Source organism: Lissotriton vulgaris, chromosome 7 (assembly GCF_964263255.1).
Source record: "Lissotriton vulgaris chromosome 7, aLisVul1.2, whole genome shotgun sequence".
Lineage (NCBI taxonomy): Eukaryota > Metazoa > Chordata > Amphibia > Caudata > Salamandridae > Lissotriton > Lissotriton vulgaris.
The window spans coordinates 1,172,270,747-1,172,285,564 of record NC_141695.1 but is presented as its reverse complement, the minus strand read 5'-3'; the positions used below and the strand labels follow the sequence as shown (position 1 = coordinate 1,172,285,564).

The 14,818-nt window shown below is 44.1% G+C and overlaps 1 protein-coding gene across 3 annotated transcripts in view; it reads left to right on the top strand.

Moving 5' to 3' along the window:
* The window catches only part of NR3C1 (nuclear receptor subfamily 3 group C member 1), a 775,966-nt gene that overhangs the window by 322,721 nt on the left and 438,427 nt on the right, over positions 1 to 14,818 (top strand). The gene's annotated exons all lie outside the window — the stretch shown is intronic.

Genomic DNA, 14,818 nt, shown 5'->3' with positions numbered 1-14,818 from the left:
TCTTTGTAAACCTGGAAAAAGTGCATATAAACCAGCACCTTCCTTGTTCAGAGTTTGCTGTGCTTAAAGGGAAACAGCTTACGCTTCATAAAGCACCGACCCGTAATGAAAGAGCTGAACCTGAAGCAGCCGAAACCTATTCCTGGACTACATCGCGTACTATAAAGCAAGGTGGCTTCAATGAAAACGTCCCCGTGTAACGAGGAAACCACGATGAGAGAGCTAAAAGATCTTAATGCCTACTTCTTGCATCTCCGAGGACTTCGGCCAGGGTTCGGCAGAGACAGCCTGTATAGTTCCATTGCGACCTACTCACAGCAGCGTAGCGCCCAAGGAGGGGACACTTTGAACAAATGCGAACGGGCTTCTGAATCCCCCACTCAAGACCCATTCTCTGAAATTAGAGCTCCTCAAATTGAAATGACACGTCAGGAAACAATGGGAACGAGATATCGTTCGCTGACCTTCAATAGGCGACCCACGAACACTGGTTGTTCTAAGCTGGCCGGTGCACTCACATCACGCAAATGGCCGCCTACTACGACAGCGGACGGGACACTTTTTCACAACACCACTGCAATCCGCAATTCCTTACCATACCCCAATAGCAAATATCCGCCATGTTGGAATTGGCTCAGCGCATATGGGGCCACATACCCGAGAAAAACCGAATCCTCCCGCAGCCATCGCCGGGGAAACATGTGGACGCCATGACCCATAAACACCGTGGCGGCATGGACACTCCCGTCACCTGCCCGAATCAACACTGCCCGGCCATAATACAGAATACGTACGCTTCGCTCTGCCCACCCGCCTGTTTGTACCCGTAAACGCACAATAATTCGATGCACCTCGTGGCTTTCCCCGCATGCGTGTAACGTCTCCGTGTCCCCGAAATCCGACTCTACAATCTAGCAACCTTACTCCATTTGACTAAATATCAACAACCAGTTGCACAATTAAGAGCCACCCATGCGCCCAGCACCGACTGTTAGTCATCATAACCCCCCAGCCGGTCGGATGTTTCTCTTGAGTTTCACCTTTCTTCCAAATCGAAATAAACTTACATTTGAATTGGATTCTTATTAGAATCTATAACCAACTACATTTTGGTGGGAATGAAGGCAATAGCGAAAAACTGCTTGCATAGTAATGACTTCGATCTGAAAGCCACATGAATCAATTAAAACCTTCAATAGTTTCCATGAGAAAAACATGTCGCTGTGTCTTTGACATAGTTCACTTGTACGCAGTCATGCGTAATGTACAGTGTGACTCACCGACAACATAAACGCTGTGAGGGAAGATGCAATACATCTGCACTTTAATCGTCAGATTATCTAATACAAAGCTTGCTGCTAGAGCCAGCATAAACATGTGTCTTGGAACAGTCTCAAAGTAGGAACACGATCTAACTTTAGTTCGAAGGATTTTACTGTCAGAGCAAAGTGATTTATTCCTGCAATACAATCTTTCACACTTTACAGGCACGGAGAATTAATCACTTAATGTTGCGCGTCCACCGAGACTCGAACCCGGATCCTCAGCTCCGCGGTCGACCGCCATGACTGTTAGGCCACCTTCTCTCCCAGAAAACCAACCACAATGGAGGTAAACACTGCCCACGCTAAGGGGCACTCCGCGCCATGCCCTCGACCTCACTAGAACACATAGCGATGCTACCCCTTAATTGGCTAAAGCTCTCCTGCCCATCATTGTCAATTGCACAGGCGGATTGCTGTTCACGACAAGGAGCCAGAAACCATCCTCCTAAAATTGCCAGAAGAGGAAAAACGGGTGAACGGGACCAGCGCGGCAAACAATGCACCTGCGGAGATTCACAATGCATCACATAGCTACCCTGCCCGCGCGCACTCACCCACCGGGTCCCAGGCATCGGGCCTACCCGCAGCTGCGCCGCCGGCAGCCAAAACAAAATTGCTCTCACCATCCACGCTCTCACCGCCCTCCCGGACCAAAAACAGTCCGAACGCTCGCCCGACGCCCTCGCATGCACGTGGACCCGGCCCCGGGACTAAAGCTAGGCACTCACCCAAATCGGGCCCACGAACCTACAATGCTCTCCCCATCCCACGAGCTCTACCCGCCGCAATAATCCCGCGCTCCCTCCAAGCTAACCCCTACCCGGCCGTCTTGGTACTACGCAACCCCCCCCCGTGGACAAGCCACTGGGCCCTATCAACCTGGTCCTGCCCAGGGACGGGGCCGGGGGGAGGCCTGTAGCACGCATACCTCGAGCAGAGAATCCCACGACGGAACAGCGCAGAGTAGCAAGACGAAACGCGGCGGAAAAGAGGAAGGAAAGAACCATGCTGGCCTAGATAAAGGCCCTAGGACCGCCCACCACCTTCCATGCTCGCCCTGCATTGGCCACCTCTTAAAGGGGGCGGCACCCTGACTGTCGCGCTGAGGACGTTTTGCTTGCGAGGCATGTGTCACTAAGACGCTGTCTCGCGTTATCTCCCCTTCGCGTCGCGCGGCCAGCGGCAAAGATCCTTAAAACGACCAGTATCCTGCATGACCACTTGTTCAAAAGTCGGCAGATCATTACATCATGGGAATACTCTTTCCTTCTGCTGGAATACAGGGGCTTAGTCTCACATTTCGTAGCGTGAGTGAGTCTGCACACTTTCCACCGGACGCTCGCCCAGGTTGGGTTGGGAGGGATATTATCGTCCCCAGTGCTTTAAATGGAAAAAAATAAGTGCAGGTACTCATTAAATTGAGCTAGAGGTGTGGCGGGTGGGCGGGGCTAGGGTGGGGCTAAGGGCGGGGCTAAGGGCAGGGCTAAGCGCAAGACATTATTATAGATAAGGACTTCTATGCAAGTTGCAGTACATATTAAAACACAAGAAATGTGTTTATGTAAACAACACAGGTTACCTCATTACACAAAATAAAAGCCAAACAGGATATCTATCTATCTATCTATCTATCTATCTATCTATCTATCTATCTATCTAGATAGATAGATAGATAGATAGATAGATAGATAGATAGATAGATAGATATATATAGAGATATATAGAGATATATATATATATAGTTCTACAAGTTGCCTTTCTTTGGAAATCACTCACAGCAAGAGTTTTCAAAGCGCAGGGACACCTTTAAATGAAAGACAAATTCAATCTTCTCGCATGCCTCGCCTGACGCGTTTCAGAGATAGACTCTTCGCATGCTCTGCAGTGATTGTTTCAAAACTTCACCAACTGATTATCCCCTCTTTAAGTATCACACCCATCCAGGCATTTGAAATGTTGCATCACGGGAGTTGGAGTGCAAATTAAACCCATGTGCTTTCCAAAGAAAGGCAACTTGTGGAACTTAAAATATATATATATATATCTCCACGATCCATCCTGCTCCCATCAGAAGAAGGCACACCCTCGAGGATTGAAGGTAACTGGCATTCTTTATTTTCTCAGGTCTCCCTCGACACTACAACTGAGGAGAAAGGCTTCGGCAACCAAAGCAGCATTTCTCAATCTGGCCTGAGTCATAGATGTGAGCTTAAATAGCCCTTCCCCCACTGTGGTGCTTCAGACAAATGAAGTGAATAATTCACAACTCAGCACTCAAATAGTGTGGCTATTTAGATGAAAAATAGCCAAAAACATAATTAAGCAAACTGCAAAATTATAAAATACATTTGACTTTGTGGGACGTAATCAGTCCACATTACCAGTGAATATGAAAGAGCACATGAAAGACCAAATTGCCTGCCAAAGGGTTGGGCATATACTATTAAAAACACAAAAATGTGTATGAATGGACTCCTAAAATGACGCTGACCCCTTCAGTGAATGTAACCTCAATAAAAAACATGTTAAAACACATAGTAAAAACATATAGTAAAAACATGCTGCTGATATATAATTAAACCAATTAAAAGAAGACAGTATTTCATTTGTGATAAAATCTGAAAATGACATACCAATAAGGCTTATTGTCTTATTAATGCATTGCAGAGGGGAGCGATATTCTGAAGCTCCCAATAAACAGCGTGCCACAAGATACTACTGCACAGAGCCTGATAGAGACCCTTTTCAAGACAGCAGGCACATCGGTGTGTACGTGCTCACATTGCTCACTTCTCACTAGGGGAGAAGTTACGGCATGACGTCATGCCAGGTGAACGGTGTAGGGGAAGGGAAATCTTTAAAGAGTCATTTTCTTTCTGGATTTCCCTTCTATTTCTGAAACGCAAGAGCAGCAGCATTGTGGTAGGGTCACCAGGGCTTCAATTGGAAGCTTTTTCAATGTTATATGTAACCCGCCATAGTTGCAGCTTATTTATCTTATGCAACTAATAACTATTGACAAAGCCAATAGTCCTTACTTGTTGTAGGTGTAATGTGACTTGTTGTCTCACATATTTGGATGCAATGACAGGAACAGCAAAATACAAGTCAGGCGGCACACTATGCTAAACACAGATTTTTAGTGTAAGTGTGTTAAAGCCACGCCCCTAATTACATTGATCACGCCCCTTTGAGAGACCCCCCAGTTTTTTCATCCCACTTAAAGCCCTGGGTACTGGTACTCTCCCTGATTAAAGAAAAGTGCCGGTACTGACGGGTAGAAAATGTGGAAGTGCCGGTACTCAGTACCGGTGAGTACCGGCCCATTTAAAGCACTGATCGTCGCCTTTTACCCTGGCGAGGGTGAGTGAGACAGACATACCCTCTCTTCCCACTAATATTCACAATTACGATCGAACCGTCTAGCCTAAAACATCTGATTGGGTCACTGGATTCGGTGCAGCAGATACTGGAGGCCTTGGGCCAATGTTGAGGGCTGTAGGTTATTTGGTCCATGATGAGACTTTACCCTCGGTGTGCTGCGGAGGGAGGGATACAGATCCTGGAGGGTGAAAATGTGTTCCGGCTCAGCACATTGAGTATAAGTAATTAGTAGGTCACCTTACTCATGTGGAAGAGATAGCTCAAGCTAACATCGCCCCTCTCCTGGATTACGCTTTTAAAAAAAGATTACCCTCCCCAATTTCTAAATACGCTATCAAACTACTCGTTCATCCTCATAAAGGGAACTACCGTGTGTGGATGTGTACTTTTGGAAACAGGCAAAAAGGCACTTACAGTGAAGTTAGCCAAAGGCGGAGGTGGGCTGCTCCACTCTGTATGCTGTAGGACGAATGACACAACAGAACACAGCATGAAGACTAGGGCAGACTGAAAGCCCCTGTAAATAAAATAAGCATATTATAGATATCATTTTAGTAAAATCAAAAGTTATTTGGCTAATGCCAGACCTAAAAATGGATTGGATTTTAAAGCAGTTATATTTCCACTTGATCAGGGAAATGTTGAAATATTATTGCACTTTTCTTGTGCGCTTCTCATTTTGAATGTGCCGCCCTTTCGTCCCTACCCTGTCATAAGCCCCGTTGTGGAATTATTTTGTAGTGACCTATCACGCATTTTGCTCCAAGTGCGAATCTTGATTAGTAAGGAATCGCGCTAACACGTTTTTGCTGAAGTCCTTTGTTCTTTTGGAAAATAGAAAACATTGATTGCACCATGTTAATATGTATGCTTCACGCGTAATAAATAAAATAAACTGATGAAAATATGTTTGCTTGGTTTAAGCAAAAATAACAACAACCCTTTTCTCTGCTTGCTTGCCGTGGCGCAAATCGTTATGCAGCAGGGCCCGAGTGAATAACTCCCAAAAGTTTAAAGTCATTGTGCGGTGACGCCTCGTGCCTAGCCCTAGAATGACAGCCTGCTTTGGGAATCCCACTCCTAGCACAACACTCGACGGCTTCGGCGTTTCCTGTGCAGCCTGTCCGGGCATGAGAAAACACATTTTATGTCACTGCAATGGAATAAGACGAAAGCTGGCCTTTTGGCTGTTTTGTGTAGTGTGCGCGGGAAGCAAGACGTTCAGCATTCTTCGGCTTGACGCAATTTGCTTAGATCTTGTCTCAGAACTTCAGGACGTGTTTGATGGGGAGGGGTGGCGGCGAGGAACTGGCTTGTGCCAAGGCTGTGTTCCAGCTTTTTATATCTGCCGTTTAAGGTTGTTCCAACTGCCCTTAAGCTTTTGGGGCTCTTTCTACGTTCCAGGTTTTAGACATTCTATTTCTGTGCTGTGCCCTCACTCTTCCGCTAGGGTCAGACTGGCCTATAGGGCAAGCAGGCAGTGTGCCCTAAGGGATGGTCTGACAGGTCAGTCTGTCTAACCTTTTTTTAGCTATTTGTGGGCCTATGTTATGGTCTTATAGGCCAGTTTTTACTGTTGTTTTCCCTGATTTTACCACAAACATAGCCTGCAGCCAAGCTCAAAGCATGCAGTCTTCCATACTCTGGAAGACACTTATACAGTGTGTCTTTACAACTTCAAAACGACCCCAATTTTCAAACCTTTGGCACTTTTTTAGCTAGCTAATATATCACTTTTATTTTGGTTCCTATTTTCTGTCCCAGTTCGACCCTGCCTTCTGCTTTGCATATACTGCATTTTCGAACATAGCATCTCAGTTTCACCTACTGGCCTTTTCCAGGTCTATATTGGAGGACATGCTACAGAAAACATGGACACTATAACTGCCTGCATGACAAGTGTGGGCTAGGAACTTGATTCAGTACTGCATCAGCATCAAATTTAAATCTGCATCTCTGGCCCTCTTCCCCTCCCCACACACATATACATTATTTGGCAATTACATTTATACAGCACTTGATATCCTTGACAAGACACACAAGCGCTACCATTGAGTGGGTAGCACGCTCCTCCCTACATTTTGGATCATGAGAGCACATTACAATGATTTGGACTTTGATTCTCTCCCCTGGTCTTATATTTTAAAAGAAGGTCACTTCTGACATCTCCGTGAGCAGCGATGTTTCCTGTGACCATTGGTCTGTGCAGATTCAGGGATGCAGTCGAATGTAAAGTGTACTAAAGAGATCGGCCCCCACATTGCTGTAGGTACAGATTAATGATGACAGATCTAGAGAACCTTACTTCCACGTGCAAATGTAGCCGGCAGAATAATGTTTTACAAAATATCGACCTGTGTAGGAATTTATAAAATTTCATAAATAGGTAATGTTCTTGGGAAGAGTATGATATGCTTTGAAGTCAGAAAAAAAACCTACTCTTTGACGTCAGCGCTATGCGTGTTGATAGCTGAAAGTGCTTCAAAGAATGCAGGAATTTGTTTTTTATGTTGATCAAATTATGCATCCAGAATGGAAGGTTTCCAGTGCTAAAAAGGATCTTAAGAGATGTGTTAAAGTATATATTCTATTTTAAAGTGCATATTTGTTTCATAATAGGTTTCCCTTTCATCCATAAACTGCAAGTTAGGAAAACCAATTCTACAAAATGATTTAAATAATAGAGTTGTGTGAAATCGCACATCAGACAGCAGCTTCTGGTATTTGCTTTGGCTGTAGTGTGGCTGGAAATTCAGGTTTCGGGTGTGGAGGCCTCTTGTTAGATTTATTGAACTCCTACAAAAGTCTATATTTATTTGAGGCTAGTCAAAAACAGTTTGTAGATAAAACTACTGAGGTGACTCCCATATTTAAAGGGAAAGTAGGAGAACTTGTTTCTTCAAGTGTAAGAATACGTTCCCCGTGGAGGAAAAAAGTCGGAGGTGTAAATACACAATTTACTCATACAGACAATTTAATTGAGAGGAAAATCTGAATGGATAATATTTGTGCAGTATTAGTATTTCGGAAATCTCTGACACTATTACATTTTCCAAGATCACTCTTGGTGAATCTATAAGAGTGAGAAATGTACTTCAAACATAAGAGGAACCCTATAGAGGTAGGTTTATGACTTTTTAAAGCTGGCCTTTGTGAATCAGTCCCAAAGTGATGCTGTGTAGCAGACCATGAGGGAAATAATTGCAAATACAAACCGTACAGAGCGAAAGTAGGCACTCTTGAGTTGTTATCTAATGTACTGATAGGTCGCAAACATTCTCTGATCACCAGATTTCTGCTTTGGGGATCAATTTCACCTCACTGTTGAACTCAGACATTGGCGGTTACTTAAACCAGACATAATTTCTGGTTAAAGACGGCGAAATATTGTGTAGTGACTGCATCAGTTGGGCCATAGAAAATCTTAGGGATCTGTTGTGTAGTTTTGAAGGACAGCTCCACTCTGACACCCTCACTTTATTAAGTTAGAGTTGGTGCTTTGAAGATTATTTTTTTAACTGAGTTTTGTTTCTTTATTGCTCAAAGATGCTAGCCTAAAAACGTTTTCAGCAGAATGAGATTCAGGGAAAAAGCAAAGACTCCCCTTTACAATGAATAGCTAATCATCTACTGATATCTTGCAGCAAAAAACTAGAAATAATTAGGGTTCATCGTATTTCATTTTATTATAGCCCTTCTTAACACACCACAGTGTCCAACAGAATCAAACTAATGAAATACATAGTTTGCGGTTTCTGTTGCTTCCTGATACGAGCTAAGCATATAGTTCGTTCTTCCTCCTTGGAATCACTTTATTTGACGCATTCATTGCAGCCTCAAGTTTGAAAGGGAAAGGCTGGGAAGCCGCCTTGCACAGAAGCAGGCTTACCGAAGATGAAGAATTTAACAATCATTGACCAGCATGTCTATTGGGTAATCAGCTGAGATTCTCAGTAAACTAAGATTGAAAATTCACAAATTTTATATCAAGTGTGTTATTACCTGCTGTGGAACTTGGGCTCCCGGATGGAAGCAAAATGCTACTTTGCGTAACATAGACCTGAAATACAAGTCATACATTCATGGTGAATGATCAGTATCACTGTGGAATACCCTACGACGTCCATTCACATAATTGGCATTACTTGCTAAATTCAAGCCTTTGTATGAACGCCCCCTCAACCCCCCCCCCCCCCCCCCCCCCCCCCCCCCCAGCAGATGCAGGAGTTAGAGAGCTAGCAAGCCGATTAGCCCAACTACCTTAACTTGCTGCGCCTAAAATTGAAACAGTGAAATGCACAGCAAGCAAAGGCTAAGCACTCGCAGGCGCACCAGCATCAAACGACTGGGAATGGAAGTTTTTTTCATTTCTAGGAGCGCCTCCGCTGTAGCACCTTGACTGATCTGAGAACACAGAATTGAATCACCTGTCATCGTGTACCTCCATCTGTAAGAATAGAAAACCGAAATTCGAGGCAGCTCCAGCGGAGCTGAACTGACAACCGTGATGACTTTTCAAAGCCGCCCTCACCTGCAGTAACAGGAGGGATCCGAAGCGTGTGAATTAAAGCGGGCAGGCTCGGAAAATCACTGCGAAGGCTCTGACTTCCCATTCCAGTAATGCTTGTCTGCTCTCTTAATGCATTTCATTTATTTTTTGGAAGCAGGTCTTTATTGATTTTCGAGTTCGAATTAAAGACAATTAGAATGTATGTATGTAGTATTTGTGCAGTGTGAATGTAGCCAAAAAAGGCAGTATAGCTCTATGCAAGGCACGATGCAAAAATACTGTTAGGGAGTGATTGAAGAGGTAGACGAGTTCTGGGTTCAGAAGTGTACTGTTACTGTATCGGGATGTAGTGTTCTATAGGAGGTATATAATAATCTTTTTCCGAAAGTGTTCCAGGGTTGAGGCAGTCTTGATGTATACATAGATCTATTTCCAGACTGCTGGTGCACATAGGGAGAAGGCTTATTGCCTTATTTTTTATTTTCTACGTATCTTTGTCTCCAGTCTGATGGTGTCCTCACTGCAGGGTGACTGGAAGCTAGTTAGTTTGTTAACCGTATAGCCCCAGACTTTGGTTATGGTCTTATGCAAATGATGCAGCAGGTTTTGAAGATGGTGTGACCGGCAAGTACCTTATTTGAGGAGTACTGCTGTTTTTAGGGTGTCCATAAGTGGGCTGAGATAGCAATCTGGGAGCCCATGGAGCAGGGTGTTTCCACCATTCGGATGCAAGAGTATGATGACTTGAACAGCAGTTTTGAAGTTTATTACTATGAGGAATTGTTTCACTTTCTTTAGAGAGAGCTGGTGTCAGGCAGACTTTGTTCTGTTGACATGTCGCTCGAGGGTGAGTTTGGTGTATAAGGGGTCTCAATAACTTGGCATTGAATGAAAGTTGGAGTTCAAACCCCGTCATGGTTCATGTCATGGAGAAAGGTTTGTATTATTTCTTGCTTGTTCTTGGCAAATAATAAGAACCAAAATAGAAACATCCACAAATTAAAGTATAAAATCACTTGAAATCCATGTCCAGGGATATAAACAGGCCATACACAGATATTCTCTACCTTCCTACCAGCCACTGTGCAGTTCACTGACCACCATAGAATAAAATAGGGAAAAGCAGAAAAAAGGAATGAAAGCAATAATACTGATAATGGTAATTAGAGGAAAGTAAAATAAAATTGGGAATAGACATATAAAGCTAATACCATCTAGAACTGTTGATGCCAACACCCAATGGAAATGCAATACATGATTAAACGTTGGAAACAGAGACATCACAAAAGAATAGTGATTGAAATGGCTGTTGTTAGGTCTTGAATGACTTGACAGTTGGTGAGATTCATAGTATGACCGCATGTAGTGGAATCGTAGTACTGCTGCTGTTGTGTCAGAGGATTTTTGCCAGGCTAAGGGAGTAAATTGATATTAGCCAGTCTTGCATTTTCGTGAAGACTGCATAAAACAAGGGGATACTTTTTGTACATTTATTTAATATAGTTGATTGGGAAAACCATCCTCCACACGGGCTTTCCGACAGTTGGCCCACCTGTTATGGAAATGGGAGCAGCAGAAAGGCAGGCTAAAAGGGATATATCTAAGCAGATGAGAAATATTTACACACTGCTAGCGTATTGTTTGGGGCTAAGTGTCCACTATGCCAACACATTCTGCGAAAATGTTAACGTTGTTCAACCTTAGAATAATGTAGCTGACCTTATTTGCTCCTTCCGACACGAGGAAGTTACGAGAGTTTCAACGGAAGGTTTTGTTGAAGCTGGTTAACCAGGCTCCTCCGGTCTAGGGTGATTTTATGCCCGCAAAAGATAAACACAAACTATCAATGTCAAGGGTCCTCCAAAGCTTCAAAATGCTTATTGCAAAGTCACGCGATCCTAAATGTAACCAATATTTCTCTCTTTACTTAGTGTGATGAAAAACATTTGCCTGAGTATGGCATTAGTCTACCAACTCCCCACAACAGTGTGCAATATTAACACTCCAATGAAACATGCTCTTTGGAGAAGCCAGGAGGTTATATTTCGCTAACCATATATGGCTGTTTCAATTAACCTTAGTTGATGCTGAAATCCAGAATTGTAGGCCACTAAAGTTTACTTTAGAATTATGCCATCTTCAAGGCTGCAGCAGGGGCAGTAATTGGTTTAAGGCATGCAGGGGTTTGGAGATTTTTCATTATAATTATAATAGCTCAACAGTAGTCTGTCTTCACAGATTTGTGTAGAAAGAATCTTTTCGTATCCAGTATTTTCGGGGGATTAGTCAAATATTATTAGTAGATGTTTAAGGCAATGTTTCTGGATAGTGAGCAAGATACTGTTTCAAATTATTCTACTGCACACGAAGAAATACCGAACAGCAGAGGCTTAACTCCTGCACTTTTTGCCATATGCTTGGCTACGCAGCCTCCTAGTATAAGTGGTACATAATCACCTAATATTGCATAAGAGAATAGAGTGTGTGTGTGTGTGTGTATATATATTTGTTTCCAAAAGTTTTCCCTGCATTAAGAACTCACTCCACAGCAGGTAGGTTTCACACCCTTTATTTCAAATGAAAGTGTAATTTCATCCCGACCTTTTCCAGTCCTCCTGCCTGACGCGTTTCAAAGCTTTCCTGCTTCTTTTTCAAAGGCATCCGTGAATTCACCGCAATGTTCCTTGAATACAGTATTCTGCGTGCTCCTTCATTTATTGGCCTCTGGTGTGCCTTCCTTAATGGATTTTATTTGCTGTTGCATTATATATATATATATATATTCCATACGAAGACACCAAACACTTGGATTCCCACGCTTCGTGTTCAATTCTTTATTCTGGTAGGCAGCATCGTACAGCAGTTACGGTAGGTATAGCTTGTGCTTACCATCCATTTCGACGCGTTTCGGGCATCCATTCGCCCTTGTTCACTGTGATGGCTTGAAGGAAAGGCAGCTTTGCAGGTGATTTGGTTCTATTAACTTGTCCCGCCCAGAGGGCGTGTGCTCGCATTGCACACTGGTATTTGCAGTTTTTGCGTGGTACTCCCTTTCGTAGGTGCCGCTGCCAAGGTTCTCAAAGTGCTTCACATGTCCACAGTGGGTTGCTATATTGTGCCGCAGCCGCTGACATGCCCAATTGTCCTAGCAGAACACCACGAAGCTCCCAAATGAGCCGCTTCTAGTAACGACGCCGGACCTGCTCATCTGCAGGGGGGCTCTCCGCGACAGAGGCTGGCCGCAATATAATCCATACGAAGACATCAAACACTTGGAGGCCCAAGCTTTGTGTTCAATTCTTTATTCTGGTAGGCAGCATCGTACAGCAGTTACGGTAGGTATAGCTTGTGCTTGCCATCAATTTCGACGCGTTTTGGGTGTCCATCCACCCTTGTTCACTGTGATGGCTTGAAGGAAAGGCAGCTTTGCAGGTTATTTGGTTCCATTAACTTGTCCCGCCCAGTGGGCCTGTGTTCGCATTGCACGCTGGTATTTGCAGTCTTTGCGTGGTACTCCCTTTCGTAGGTGCCGCTGCTAAGGTTCTCAAAGTGCTTCACATGTCCACAGTGGGCTTCTATATTCTTCCGCAGCTGCTGACGTGCCCAATTGTCCTAGCAGAACACCAAGAAGCTCCCAAACGTGCCGGTTCTTGTAACGGCGCCGGACCTGCTCATCCGCAGGGGGGCTCGAGTACAGGAGAAACAAGTGACCAGATGGTATAAATATTGTGGGAGGAAGAACATTAGCGCATCCATTATGGAACAATTTTGAACGACAGTATCTACAATCCTCTACTGAGACACGCCCAGGAGGGCGGTACCTGGAATACAAAACATCTGAAAGATCAAGCGCTTATGCTCCTGCCCCAGTCTGCCCAGCCTGTGAACAAGGGGAAACTGATCGCAGAAACGCGCAAAGCAATATGGTGCAAGCGTCGCTATGAATCCTGCATGAAGAGTTGCTGTTGCCAGCGGGAAAATAAAGGTTAAAACGCATGTTGGGTGTGGCGTCTTCAATTGCGTGGGCATCTTCATTTGGAATATATATATATACTGCAACAGATGCTCTGAGTAGCAGAGACTTATCCAGAATGTCTACCCTAGAGGGCCTACAAATGGAACAGCCCTCTGATATCAGTCAACTGGATACTGCTCAACGAGCGGAATTACAAGGAGAAGAACAGGAGAGGGAGGAAAGTAGATTCGAACCCATCTCCACCTTTGTACCTCAGTCTCCGTGGGACGCCGTGGATGCATTCACCGAGGCAATGAACAACGACCTCATGCAATACAGGAAAGAGGACCATCAAACCCATACAAATAACATCACAAACCAACAAAAACTGGCATTGAAGAATATAATGAATGATAAGAACATCGTGGTTATACCCTCGGATAAAGGGGGGAATGTGGTTTTAATGAGTAGGGACTACTACAAAAGCGAGGCAATGAGGCAACGTGCGGATGATAAGTTCTATATGAAATGTACCACTGATACCTTCCAACAGAGTATCATGGAATATGACAAGCTCATCCACAAGTGGTACAACCAACAGATTCTAGGCAAAGACGAATATTTGTTTTTGCGGAACAATTACCCTATGATCCCTACTTTTTATCACCTTCCTAAGTTGCATAAAAATAGAGACTGCCCACCAGGCCGCCCTATTATTTCCTCCATCAGCAGCTTAACTGAGAATATGTCTCGATTTGTAGATAACATTTTGTTCCCCTTGGTGTTAAAACTTGAATCTTATATCAAGGACACCAAAGATTTTCTGATGAAGATCCAAGACTCGAAATGGGACCCATGTTACTTGCTGCTGGTGTTGGATATCGCCAGTTTATACACATGTATTGAACATAAACACGGCCTGGAAGCAGTTAAACATTTCCTAGACCAGCGCCAAATACGATTCGCTAGGCACAATATAATGATCCTTGAATTTGTTGAGTTTTGTCTAAACCACAATATATTTTTATTTGAAGGACAGCTGAATTTACAGAGGTCAGGGATGGCGATGGGCACCTGCTTCGCTCCCAGCTACGCAAACTTCTTCGTAGGCTTGTGGGAGGAGCAGGTGCCCAGGAGCTTCACTGTTGGCAATGACAAAGGGGAAACCATGTGTTGGCATCGTTACATCGATGATTTATTCATCGTTTGGAATGGTAGTATGAACACAGCAGAGGCATACATCAAGGTATTGAACAACAATGACCTCAACCTGCAGTTCTCGGGTTCAATTAGTCCGGTGGCAGCGGAGTACTTGGACCTGAGGGTGTTCACAGATGGAGAGCAACTACACACGGCACTGTATAGGAAAGAGACTGCTGGCAATTCAACACTCTATGCCAGCAGCAGTCATCCCCCTCAGCTCATCAGGAGCATTCCTTATGGGGAGTAACTCAGGCTCTGCGGAATTGCTCTAGGGATTCTGATTTCGAGGCGGCTGCCTCGGAATGCCTATCACGTTTTGCCATTAGAGGATATGGTTGGGAATTGTTGCAAAGAACTTTGAAAAAGGTGAGAAAGATCCCAAGAGGGACTTTATTCACTGCCAAACCCACAAGGGGAGGCCAGAATGAAACCACTAATAAA